The sequence below is a fragment of the Pezoporus wallicus genome, unplaced genomic scaffold (assembly GCF_028554395.1).
Source record: "Pezoporus wallicus isolate ANWC-B61680 ecotype Strahan unplaced genomic scaffold, APGP_CSIRO_Pwel_v1 contig_3858, whole genome shotgun sequence".
In the NCBI taxonomy this organism is placed as follows: Eukaryota; Metazoa; Chordata; class Aves; order Psittaciformes; family Psittacidae; genus Pezoporus; species Pezoporus wallicus.
The window spans coordinates 2,090,952-2,103,082 of NW_026638754.1; the positions used below are offsets into that span (position 1 = coordinate 2,090,952).

Genomic DNA, 12,131 nt, shown 5'->3' on the forward strand with positions numbered 1-12,131 from the left:
GAGCTTAAACCTGCTTCACTAAAGGCATCACCTGACTTGGACCTAGCCTATACCTCCAAGGTAGCACTTGCAGGCTGCCCAGTTGATGCCATATGCCAGAAACATCAGCGTTCTACTTTGGGATGACTCGAAAGCATAGAGTAGTAGTTATTTCTGTGTAAGGTGATTACTTGTGCCCTATGTAAACACTGATGACTGGCTGCTGATCTTTTACATTAGAAATTCTCTTCCTAGCTAGAGATGGTATTGAGAGTCTTGAGTTTGATGTATAGAAACATTCAGGTTTCGGTTGATTTCTAGGGGATGCTTGGACATCAGAGTATTTAATACTATATATTCAATAGATTACTTTTTTTTCCGGTGGTATTCAACGTGCTACTTGTGTGGACTTTATTTAATCTGTTAACTTCTGCAAAGCACCTTTAGATCCTCAAATTAAAGCAATTATATAATTCTGAGATACTAAATTAAATGCACTGAGGTTTATAACAAGTAGACAAGAAAAACCTGCTAGTCACAAAGACTTCTCCTGAAGCATATTGTGCCAGGCTAATAAACATCAAAGCATCCACTTCTGGTAAAATTTTTAAAAATGTTTTAATAATTTTGTTGTTGTTTTTTACAATGTTTGCCAATTCTGTGCTATTTAATTTAATGGGTCTTTTTCATATTGGAACCATTCCTGTTACAGTGTTTTGACAAAACTCAACTGTACTGCTTTGAAAATTGGCTTTGATAAAGGTGATCTAATTTGAAATTTTATTGCTTTCTTCTTAATAAGATAATTTGGTCGTAGGCCTGCTTGCAGGAAAAGCATGATTATTATTAATTTTAGTGCAAGAGGCATTAGGTTGTATGATGTAGCTTTCTGTTGTAGTACAACAGTAAAAGAATTACACTATTTCTTTATCCCTTAGTACAAAAAAGGCCACTACCTGATGTCAGTGGAAATCTGGTTGTCAGCCATGGAAATGGCAGTAGTTGGCACAGCTGTAGTGAGAACTCCAATTCCAAGAGATAACAAAATTTAGTTTCCATATTTGTAATATAACTATGCCATTTTCTCATCATCATAAGATAACATTACAGTATATTACACTCATTCATTTAGAGCAGCTCATGAGATTTCTGCTGTTTTTTTTTTATCCTGCCAGATGTTTGTTTAAAAAAACAGTGGAGGATGGTAGTCTGTTACATGTTCCTAGATGTGTGTTCCTCTGTACAGTGGTCTAAACCCATCAGTAAACCTGCTGAGAGGTAGGGGAAGACATACCAGGAAAGAAAATGTCATTGGACCTCATATGTTCTTGGGCTAGTGCTAAAACTAACTCTTGAAATTACAGTGTGTGTAGGTTTAGGTGGCCAGTACAGGAAAGTGCTGTTCTATAAGCTTTGACCCCATTCGGGACTATTAAATATACTTTCAAACTCTTTTTGATCCTAGTAAGTTTGAGTTTACAATTTTCTACATGGATATTTGATGTCCTATACCAAGAATACATGCTGGAAAAACATTTCCAGAATAGTGTAAAATAATGACATCCAGACCTCATCTAAGCCCATCTGCATCACCTAAACAGCATAGGGAGAGTATTTACAAAAGCAGGCAGCAATGTTTGCTAAAATAAACCGATTTTTTAAGAAAGGAATTAACATGACCCTTTGTCCTGGGTTTAGCAGTATCAGTCAGTTTTTCTCCTTAGTAGCTGGTGCAGTGTTTTGTTTTGACTTTCACCCTGGGAATAGAGCTGATAACACTGATGTTTTTAGTTGTTGCTAAGTCATGTTTACTCTGACCAAGGACTTTGTGAGTCTATGAGGGAGGAAGCAGAGACAGGACACCTGACCCAAGCTAGCCAAAGAGGTATTCCATACCACAGCACGTCATGCCCAGGGAGGTAACTGGGAGTTACCCGGAAGGGCTGGGGCTCTGTTGGGGGGTCAGGCTCGTTTCGGCAAGTGGTATCGTATTCTCTTCTCTTGTTATTTTTCTCTTATTATCGTTGGTGATAGCAGTTTTGTATAACACAAACCTTAGTTACTGGACTGTTCTTATCTCAACCTGTGGGAGTTACATTCTTTTGACTCTCCTCCCCATCCCTCCGGGAGTGGGGACGGGCAGGGGGAGGAAAGAAAGAGGGAGGAGGGGGGGGGGGAGTGAGTGAATGAGCTTTGTGGCTTTAAACCACGACACCCTTTAAGCCTTTAGGCTTGAAGAAAGCCTAGAAAAAAGGAATTTGATTTCTCTGTTACATCTGGAAACAGTTTTAAACATGTTTATGCTTTCAAATAATTTAGAATTAATTTATCATTTTTTTCCCGCTTCCATTGTTCCTACTTTGGTGTGTAAATATGACTTCTGTTTAACATCTACTTGTTATTCAGGCCTTTTTATTTTATGTGTTAACAAACTAGTCTTTTGTTTTACTTGATCTTGACATCTGATGATAATTTTGTAACACATTCTAGTGTTACAGCTTTGAGATTAAAAGCTGCCAGTCATGGTGTGGAAAAGACTGCATCGCAGTGAGCAGCAAAGAGGCATTTCATGTCTAAAGGTCTTTTCCAGCCTAGTTGATTCTATGTGATGGCTGTTAACTGACAATTTCAGAAAGGCAGAGCCCAGATAAAACAGGGACCATAATGCTTAAGAATAGATATTGTGTATGTATGTATTCACAGAATATGCCATTACAACTCCCCTTTTGCATGCTTATTTAGACCAGTCAACATGACTTTCATCTATCCTGGATTGGTACCAAGGTACTTTGCTTCTAACTCTTCTCCAGATCTGTGGAACAAAAGGTGGCGTAGTGAATCCAGTGTCAGGGTAAGAACAAAGAATTTCCTGTTGAGAGTGCATTGTGTCATTAATTCGGTAAATGGGATACATGAAGGCAGTAAATTGAGATGTGGTGGACTAAATCTGGGCTCTGATGGATGCATGCATGCAATTTCTGGATTTGTGCCGGGGTAAGAATGGGATTGCATCATTTTGTCTTGAAGCTTGTAACAAGACTTTATGTGAGGATGGGTTCATACACTTGACACAATATCATAACTGACACTGAAGGGAAGAATAATTCTCAAAATGTGATATTAACTTTCTGTAATAGACCTCAAGAAGCCATCTAGCCCAACCCTTGCACTGAAACAAAATGCAATACACTTGTAACTTTATTGACAGATATTTTGAGTAACTTTTCTTGAGAGGAAGACCTGCAGCACTTCCTTACCCTTAGGAGTGCTTTTCTCATCCTCTTTATTACATGTTACTGTTGTTTTTGTCTTTGGTAGATAGGAGCATTAACTGTCATTTTTAGATGTATTTGAAGATTTATGTCTTATAGGATAAAGAAAATAAGTGCATCACTTTTTAGGTCTTCTTCTAGGCCACAATGTCTTTCATGTATTGTACCACCCAATAAACTGTAACCCTGGTGCTAAACCCACAGGGAAACTACCTTATATGGTCTATATACCCCACTTCTTTCAATACATTTCACAACTCCATTTGCATTTTACCCGCATTTGTTGAATTATACAATCTGAATTCCCAGAGTATTTCCACAGAACTACTGGAGTATTCATGCTTCCTATTTGTGCCCTTGGTTATCTATCTCTTTTCCTTCTTGGAAACTTGGTGTTTCAATCTTGCCTTATTTCACATTGTATTATTTCACATCACTTATATGATGTCTTTTGTCTTGTGTATTTTTTATGTATAATTTCACACACTTTCTCCTCTTTATGAAGATCATTTTGCTTGCATTACAGATTTATTGGTTCTGAAACTTTGGGCATGACTCTTAAATTTATCGTTCTGTAAAATACTGTTCCTGTTTGTAGTAGTGAACAAACAAGCACCTTTGTTGTCTATTCCTTTTCTTATATCTGAAAGGTTTTAATATGTTTTTTTCCTATCTAGTCACAAAGATGTCTCATCTGGAAAGAATTGAAAAAAATAGGTATTCATGAGCTTGCAAATTGGAACCTGTATCTGCCAATTTCAATGGCAATGGGTGATGTATGTTCAAATGTAATATATTATGTGTAACATTTTGTGGATGAAATTGTTAGACATTCAAGTTTTGCTGCAGCGATGATTGTTTTGTAAATGTGGAGGAAGCATGTAGTTCAATACTGTCAAACAGTTATTCTTTAATTTGTTCACTAATAGAAGATTCAGTTTCCCAATTTATTACACTAATTTTATTTTACCAATATAACTATACAAGTGCAAAAAAAACCATTTCAACCACAACATTAAAATAGACTTTAAAATACCTGACTTCCTATATATAAAAAACACCTTAGAAAGGTCTTCCTGATACTTTAAAACTTTTTATAAAGGGACAGAAGGAATATTTTCATACTTGAATGCATAATATGAATTACCAGAAGTATTTAATGTGTAATAAGTTACCAGCAGATGCAGTGAGGAACTGTGTTAAATTTGAGCACAATCTGATAAATACAGATCTTGCTTTGGGGAGTTTTTCTGCAAAACAGTAGCATATGTCTTGTTGCATTTTGTTAGAGACTAGCTCTGGCAAGAGGCTGGTTTCCAGTACGGATGGGTTCTCATGCTATGATCAGTCAACCTAAACATCCAGTTGCTCTATTGAGTTGTTAATCTCACTGCTGTACTTGTTGCAGTGCTTTTTGGGAGGCTCCACTAAAACTGCAAGTATCTCTTACATTAAAAGCTTTCAACAGGTAATGGTATAAAAAGATTTGTATTTTTTTCCAGTATACCTGAGGAATAAGGAAGAATTTTCTGCTAAGGCTTCTAGAAGCAATGAATAATTATTAAGCCTCTTCTAGTGATACAGTTAATGATCAAAACAACGATGACAAAAGTGTAATGAGAACAACAGATTAAGTATAAAGGCAGTGTTTTTCATTTGGTAATGCAGTGTTCAGTTAACAGCGTTGAAACTGCTGGTTTAGAATAAATTTAATCAAAGTCATGGTATGTGGGAGTAGTAGATCTAATTGATCCAGAGATGATTAAAAGGCAAAAAAAGAGATTTGTGATTGATTAGGCTGGTGTTTGCATCATGTGCTTTATCTGTTACTGAATTCCAGCAGTAGGAACCTTAGGAAACATCCCATTTGGTTTGGCTACATAGGCTATTGTTTACCTTTCTGTGCCTTCATTCTTTCAGTACTAAAAAAATATATAAAATTGCAGGAAGTGGGATCTGAGGGCCCCTATTAGATAAATTATATCTGGTGTCTTCTGGGTTTTGCAAGCCTCTGATGGGTGTGGATCCTGGCTCCAGTTAGACTGAATGATTCCGAAAAAATGTCAACCTCCTAGAAGAACACAAAGGATATTTTTCTAAATAGAAACTCATTTCCTGAAAATCATGGATCGGGCAGGGAAATCTCACTCAGTAGCTGCTCCCCTGTTGGGCAGCACTGACCCACACCAGTTTTAATTTAATATCTCATGGATATATTCCCAAGGGGTATCCCAAGTGGGAATCAGTTGGTCTCTATGCATTTACAACTGATAGACCTGAAGAGAAAATTCCATCATTCCCTTCTCATGAGGTACAGAGGGTATTTCTTCTCTGATTTTTAGATCAGCTTTTTGTTCTGGTGTTAAAGGTTTTTGCTGAGGGCCAGCTATGTCTGGATAGTGGTAAGTTACACTTTCTGTGTTTGCTTTTAAAGGGCTGACTTCTTTTTGTAATGGAATCTGTTTGCTGTTCCTGTCTGCTGAAGCAGAGTGTTTATGACAAGCTACCAACTCAAGTTCATTGGATATAGGGAACATGTTAGACTGGGTGTAGGCACTTGATGTTCTAGCCTCTGAGTTTCCCCTCAGGCATTTGTAGTAGAATACAGACAGTTGTAGTTAGACAAGAAGGTGTTCGAGTCGTAAAGAAATGCCTCATGGCTTAGGAAAGCCTCCTTCTCATATGTTCAGTATTCAGAATTCTTATGATGTTCCAAGACAGATATGTTGGGTTTCAGCTTTGGTTTTGCTGGGGATTTTTTTTTGCTGTTTTGTGGTGCGTTTTTTTCCATCAATACATGCATGAAATGAGGTGTGTCTGCCATACCAGTAGAGTTTTAGCTGTATCTTTCAGCATGGTATCCATTTAAAAATTCTTTTTTTTAATTTCTATTCCTGACTTAATCTTTGAAGAATGAAAATTAGTTATTTCTGTTACTCCCTTTCTTCTAATGTTCAGTGTTTCTGCTCTCCCCTCAGCACCTGTGGAGCTCAGGGAACACAACCTTCAGCTGTTTTTCACAGCTTTGGTCTTTTTACTGGTGTTCTTAACTATCTCATCTCTTAAGGAAGGAGGTAAGAAATCACACTACACCTGTTTAACCTTTTCTTTCTAAAACCCACAAATGTCTACTTCTCTTTATGACTTCTTCCTTTTTCTACACCCCGGGCATCCTTCTACCCTCCCAGGTGTGGAAGGACTGGGTGTACCTTCGCTTTCAAAAGCATGTTTGGTCTGCTTTTCTCGAAGAAGTAAAAAGCTGGCTGATGTTGGGAAAAGGGTGAGCTCAAAGAGAGGTCTTTAACACGCATGCTGCTGCCCCTTCTTGTTGCAGGTTTTCTCACTGTCTGAAAGCTTGTCTCATTTGTTGTATCTTCACTTCAAACTGGAAGTAGTTTGAGGAAAGAGAGTACAATTTTTTTATGTGTGTGTTCAGAAGAATCCTGGTTTAGCTGATTGTAGCACCACAATAATAGGGAAAATAACTTAGAAGGTAATAGAGTAAATAAACTGAAAATATCTCTTATTTGTGATTTCAAAAATGAAATTATTGTATGGCCAATGGATGCATAAGTGTTTCTGTTTTTTAGTTTTCTTGCTGTTAATCAGATGCTGTTCTTTATTTTGTAGCTCTAAAAGGAGAGTCTAGAGCAGTACTGTATTTCTGTCAGAATAAGATTGTTTTAATCTGTGTCAATAAAAACTTGTTTGGTTACATGCAGGCAAATGCATATGACAGACCAATCTACTGTGCTTGCCAACCTCAGCCAGGATCCTGTACAGGATGCCGCAGCAAAAAGAGTAAAGCTACAGTAGCAGAATGTCTTGTGATAGACTGCATGTACCACATGTTGGCTTCTAAATTCGTATAAATAGAGATTGTCTGAAGACAAAGGCATTTCAGATTTTGATAAATGACCAATGTAAATGCATTAAATATTTCCTTTTCTGTGTAAATATCTGGTTTTGTACTGAGTCCTTGTAAGCTTAACAAAGTCATGGGTTGTTGACTTTCACAGCTTAATTCTGTGTTGAATAATAAAAGCATTTCCTCTTTCTTATGTATTATGCAAAAGTGTAAACAGAAGTGCTTGAAAGTCTTTGCTTTTCTGTAATTTCCAATATATGTTTTTTTAAATTGTTCTCTAAGTTCTATTGTTGCATTGTATCTGAGGCTGAAACAAGTATTTGATGAGAAATTGTTACATTTCTGTACAATATAGTGAAATATTTTAATTGCTAGTTTCTATCTCATATCTTAGACTTACGCCTTGTGTTATCCCCTCCTGTTTCATTGTGCCGTCTACAATTAGACCCACAGCTGGTTCTTTCCCTCAATGGTTGTACTAATTTATAACCCATTAGAGCGTATGAATAGATCATATTGTTCCTTTCATACTGGCACAAGGAAGTGTAAATTAAGTTTTTGTATGCCAGCAAGGGAGAAGTCTACCCAAGGATAGAGTTAGCTTCCTATTTTTAATTTCTCCAATAAATGCAGTTGGAAATAAAAGTGTTGTATCTGCAAATGTTTTCAATTTCTTAAAGAATAAAATTAATGTTTGATTTATAATTATTTTTGTGTATACCTCTACTTAAAAAATATTGTGAATATTGGCTGCTTTGAGAGGTAATTATATTTGGGTAATGTTTGTCCACTTAAAGCTGACATGAAGCAGCGTAATAGTCCTTGTTGTAGCTATCTGATGATACAACCCCCTGGGTAGGAAAACAAAAATGAATTTTAAAAGAGCCTCTGCAGATTTTAGAGTCTAATATAAAAATACTTTCTCCCATAAACTCCTACAACTGTTTGAATCTGTCATATCAATGCTCAATGCTGTTAATCTTTTTTCCTTATTTTCTATCAAAACCCATTGTTACCAGCTCTCTCCAGCCTCCTACCAAAGAAATTATCCACTCTCCCATTCTGCTGTGGTAAGAAACTGAGACACCTGGCAAGTCTGTTTGTTGGTTTGGTTTGGTGTTTTGTTTTTAGGGTTTTTTGTCTGGTTGGTTTGTTTTTTTTTCTTTCAAAGTGTACTTCTCCTTTCAGGAGAAAAACCCGGCATTCCTCATTTGAAAGATAGAGTTCAAATAGAAGATTGGAACTTGGGTTCCACTGACCAGCTCATGACTGTGGGTACTTCACTCTTCAAGCAGAACAGCTTTAGGAGGGCAAACTCAGAAGACTCATCTCAGAATAATCACCCAGCTAGGTCTCTTACAGTGTGGGAGGCTGTAGTTCAAGTCAATAGTCAGAACTTCAGTGGAGCATAAATTTCATCACCTTTTTAAGTCTTTGCAAAGCTCCTTAATTGTTGGTTGACCAGCTTCTTATTCCTTTTCAGCTGTTATATCCTCAGTATGTGAAATTTGTTTCTTTAGTAAATAACTGAGTGAAAAGTCAAGGGTCTCAGTTGCTTTATATGCCGTTAACATCCCTTGCCCCCTATTTTTCCTGGTGTTAGCCAGTATTTTAAAACAAGCCTTAATTTTCTTAGAACACTGGGAAGTGTTTCTTGGCCTGTACCATCGGTAGGTTTACTTGCAACAGTGGCAGGCTGGGTGTGATGATCAAGCTTCATGTTCCAGTGGTTTAGCAACTTTTATTAACAAATGTAATCAGAATTCTTAAATCTGAGGGGTTCCTTCTTAAGTGGAGGAATGTTTTTTATAACCAGTTCTGCGGGCAGCTTTTTAAAGGCTGATAACTTCTTTGTTACTGACAGCACTGTGCTGTGATTGGCTAGAGCGATTCTTTCCTTCCTGTAATGTAAACTTTTTTCTAGCAGAAAAGTCACAAAGTCTTTTGTAAAGGAAAAAAGGGCATTAGGCTGCCATAGCAATGGAATGTGGATTTCTCTTACTGTTAATTCTGTGAATTGCAGCTTTAAGTAAGTTTACACAAATTCAAAGGTCTTGCTTTTAGCCTCAGAAGATCTTAACTATTTAAAATACCCCTGCACCTGTTTGGTTTAGCACAAGTAGCTGCAAGTTCGTATGGGGAGAAACACTTTCACCTAATATAAATTTTCCATTGTGCCCAATGTAAGAGGTTTTTCATTAAACTCAGTAACTCATCATATTTTGCTGTCAGCTGATATTTAGGAAAAAAAGACATCACTTTTCATTTTGGCTGGGAGAAAAACCTGTGTGAAAATGTCAGTCAGCAAGCCCAGGCCTTCTTTTGTACTTGAAAACATTATAGGGTTTCTGAAGCCTGGCTAAACACAGGGCTTTAACCTACTACCCTGAATGTCACCATGTCCTCTGGAAGTGGGATGAATGTGGGCTGAGAATGCTGAGAAAACTCCATGGAGAAGGCGGATTTTATGCTGCCTGAACCTTTGTCTTCATGTGCAGCACTGTCTGCCCCTTTACTCCCACAGTTTGCTCAGTGTCCTTGAGTATTGTTAGGGGGTGGTCATCCCTCTCTATTTTCTCATTTTATTTAACGTTTTTTAATGTTTAATCTGAAGATTGAGGCAACTTCCTTACTGAAGAGGCAGTCACAGAAGCAATTTTGGGCTATTTCAAGACTAGAAAAAAAGACCAAGTTTTATAGTTCTTTTGTAACTTGAGTAAAGGTGGTGTTTGCTTCAATTTTTTTCTATTAAGATTAGAAAATATTTGGATACATGTGGAATTATTTCAGGGGAGAATAGCCTAAAATACACCATACTAAGCACACTTTTAAAAAGCAGTAGGCTAAGGTTTCATTGCAGTGCATAGAGTCACAGGGCAGAGTTAATGCCGCATGATCTTTGCAGTAAGATTCCAGTAAAGAAGATATCAGTCTCAGTTCTTTGTCAGGAACTCAAGCTCTTTCTCTTTTCAATGGTTGTAAATAAGTAAGCACTTTTTGTTATGCTCTAGGTGATTCAATAATCTCTGTTGCTCAACTGCTCAAGACTGCCGGCATGTGCCTTTTATTGAGTCATAGAAGGTATCAGTCTTGGATGTTTGCCCCCTTAACCTTAATAATATCATTGTTCTAGGATTATTACATGACAGTAGGAAGAGGAAGAAGTTAAAGCTATCTTTGGAAACATAAACCTTGCAAGCTTGTCAGACTTGGATTCTCAGGCTCTTAACTCCTCTCATGTTTATTCTAGACTGAAAGCAAACAAACCCTGAAGTCTTCAGAAAACTTTCTCTTCAGCTCATTTTCTCCTACAGCTTCCGAAGAACCAAATATGTCCTACCAAGTGTAAAGTGCAAGAGTGTGCGCCTACATCCAATAACTGTTCTGTTATATTGCTGCATCATCTTGATTCAAAGTTATTTTTTTTTTATTAGCTGCAGTATTTTTCAACAGTGTCTACTTTTTTTTTTTTTTAATAGTTTGAATGTGCTTTGGTTTGGTTTGGGCTTTTTTGTTTTAAGGCAGATGCCCTATCTGTCAGGAAAGTTCTCATTTCTGATTAAGCTGTGTCCAAACTGATGAAACCCTACGCACATCTTGGTATTATGAGGGTTACTACAAGCAGGACTTTCACCATTTTAACAAATCTTTTAGAACTCATGCTTAAAAATGAGTAGTATGGCTTTTTTATGTGATCAGGGCCACAGTCTAAACTTCTTCTTCTCAGATTCTAGTTCCTTGAGAACTTTATTCTATGAAAGCTTAGACAGCAAGACCTCAGTGAGTACTTTGATAGTAAGGCAGATCAAGATGACACTTCAGCAGATGTAAAAGTTGTTACTGGTTTTGACGCACTGAGTTCATCCATCAGTGCAAATAGAAATGGGTTGTCACAGAATCCTGTGCTTCTGAATGGAGTGACACATTTTCATTTCCCTTATTGTGCATCAACAATTTCAAAAAGCTTAAAAATTCCTTCCAGTTTAAAAAGGTGTTCTTGCAGTTGTTACTGATTTCATAAACCACATGGCAGCATATGAACATGTCTGACTTTTGTCTGATAGTTCCTTCTAGTGTGATAATTCTTGTTGAAAATTATATACAACTTGAAGTGCTTTGAAGAAGTTGGTCTGGAGAGTCTGTAGAATCAACCTCTGCAAATTCAGTATGAGTTGCACTAAACACCAACACACAGCCCTTCTGTTCTTACATCAGGCCTGTGATGCATTCATTGCTGTTTTCCCTTTCATGATCTCCATGTAAGTGCTTATCAAAATGTGGTCTTCTGCCCATTTTGCCTGTCCAGAATGAAAGGCCTGGTATTTTAACAGTACTTCACCTCCTAGCTCTGTATCTTGTATCACAGAAATACACGCCTGGTAGAAGATTTGCTTAGTTTCCCTGGATTATCAAACTGCTTTCAGGACTTATTAAGACCATGTGTTGAATTGACATAGTCAAATACTGATGATGTAGCATGGGAAAGCATACAAGGCTCTGCTTGACAAATGTCTCTGCTGCCCATGGATTTAAGAATGTTAACCTGCAAATACTGAAAGCATTGGCTGAAGCAATTCTGGCCATATTAAGACAATGCATTGTGATACAGATTTTGCTTATGGAAGCAACTGATCCCGTGGCTGTCAGGCTGGCATCTTCTGCATCTGAAAATAAAATATTCTGTCCATCCATATTCTAAAAGCATTGTGAATGCCATCTCAAAATCTGTTTGCCTGGTAAATATCTGTGAATAGTTTACTTTTTTAAAATGAATGCTGCTGTAGCTTTTTTCTTGGTTATGATTCAGTTTTCATTATAGTTTGTGGGAATAGAGAAGCTCTTTGGAATTCGTAGTAGTACCAGTGCAAACTGACAAGATATATGAAAAACAAGTTTTGCAAATTTATCCACAACTAGAGAGTACTGTGGGATCCTCAACATCTAAAAGTAGATATTTGTAAGCCATCAAATAGAATGCTTTGTTGACTATTAAATTATATATATACTGATAA

At 37.1% G+C, this 12,131-nt stretch overlaps 1 long non-coding RNA gene across 1 annotated transcript; it reads left to right on the top strand.

Annotated features, from left to right (window-relative positions):
- Positions 1 to 6,047: 6,047 nt before the first annotated feature.
- On the top strand, positions 6,048 to 12,131 carry LOC130600670 (uncharacterized). Its single transcript, XR_008972510.1, has 2 exons — positions 6,048 to 6,325; positions 11,939 to 12,131. It is a non-coding gene; the product is annotated as an uncharacterized LOC130600670 (long non-coding RNA).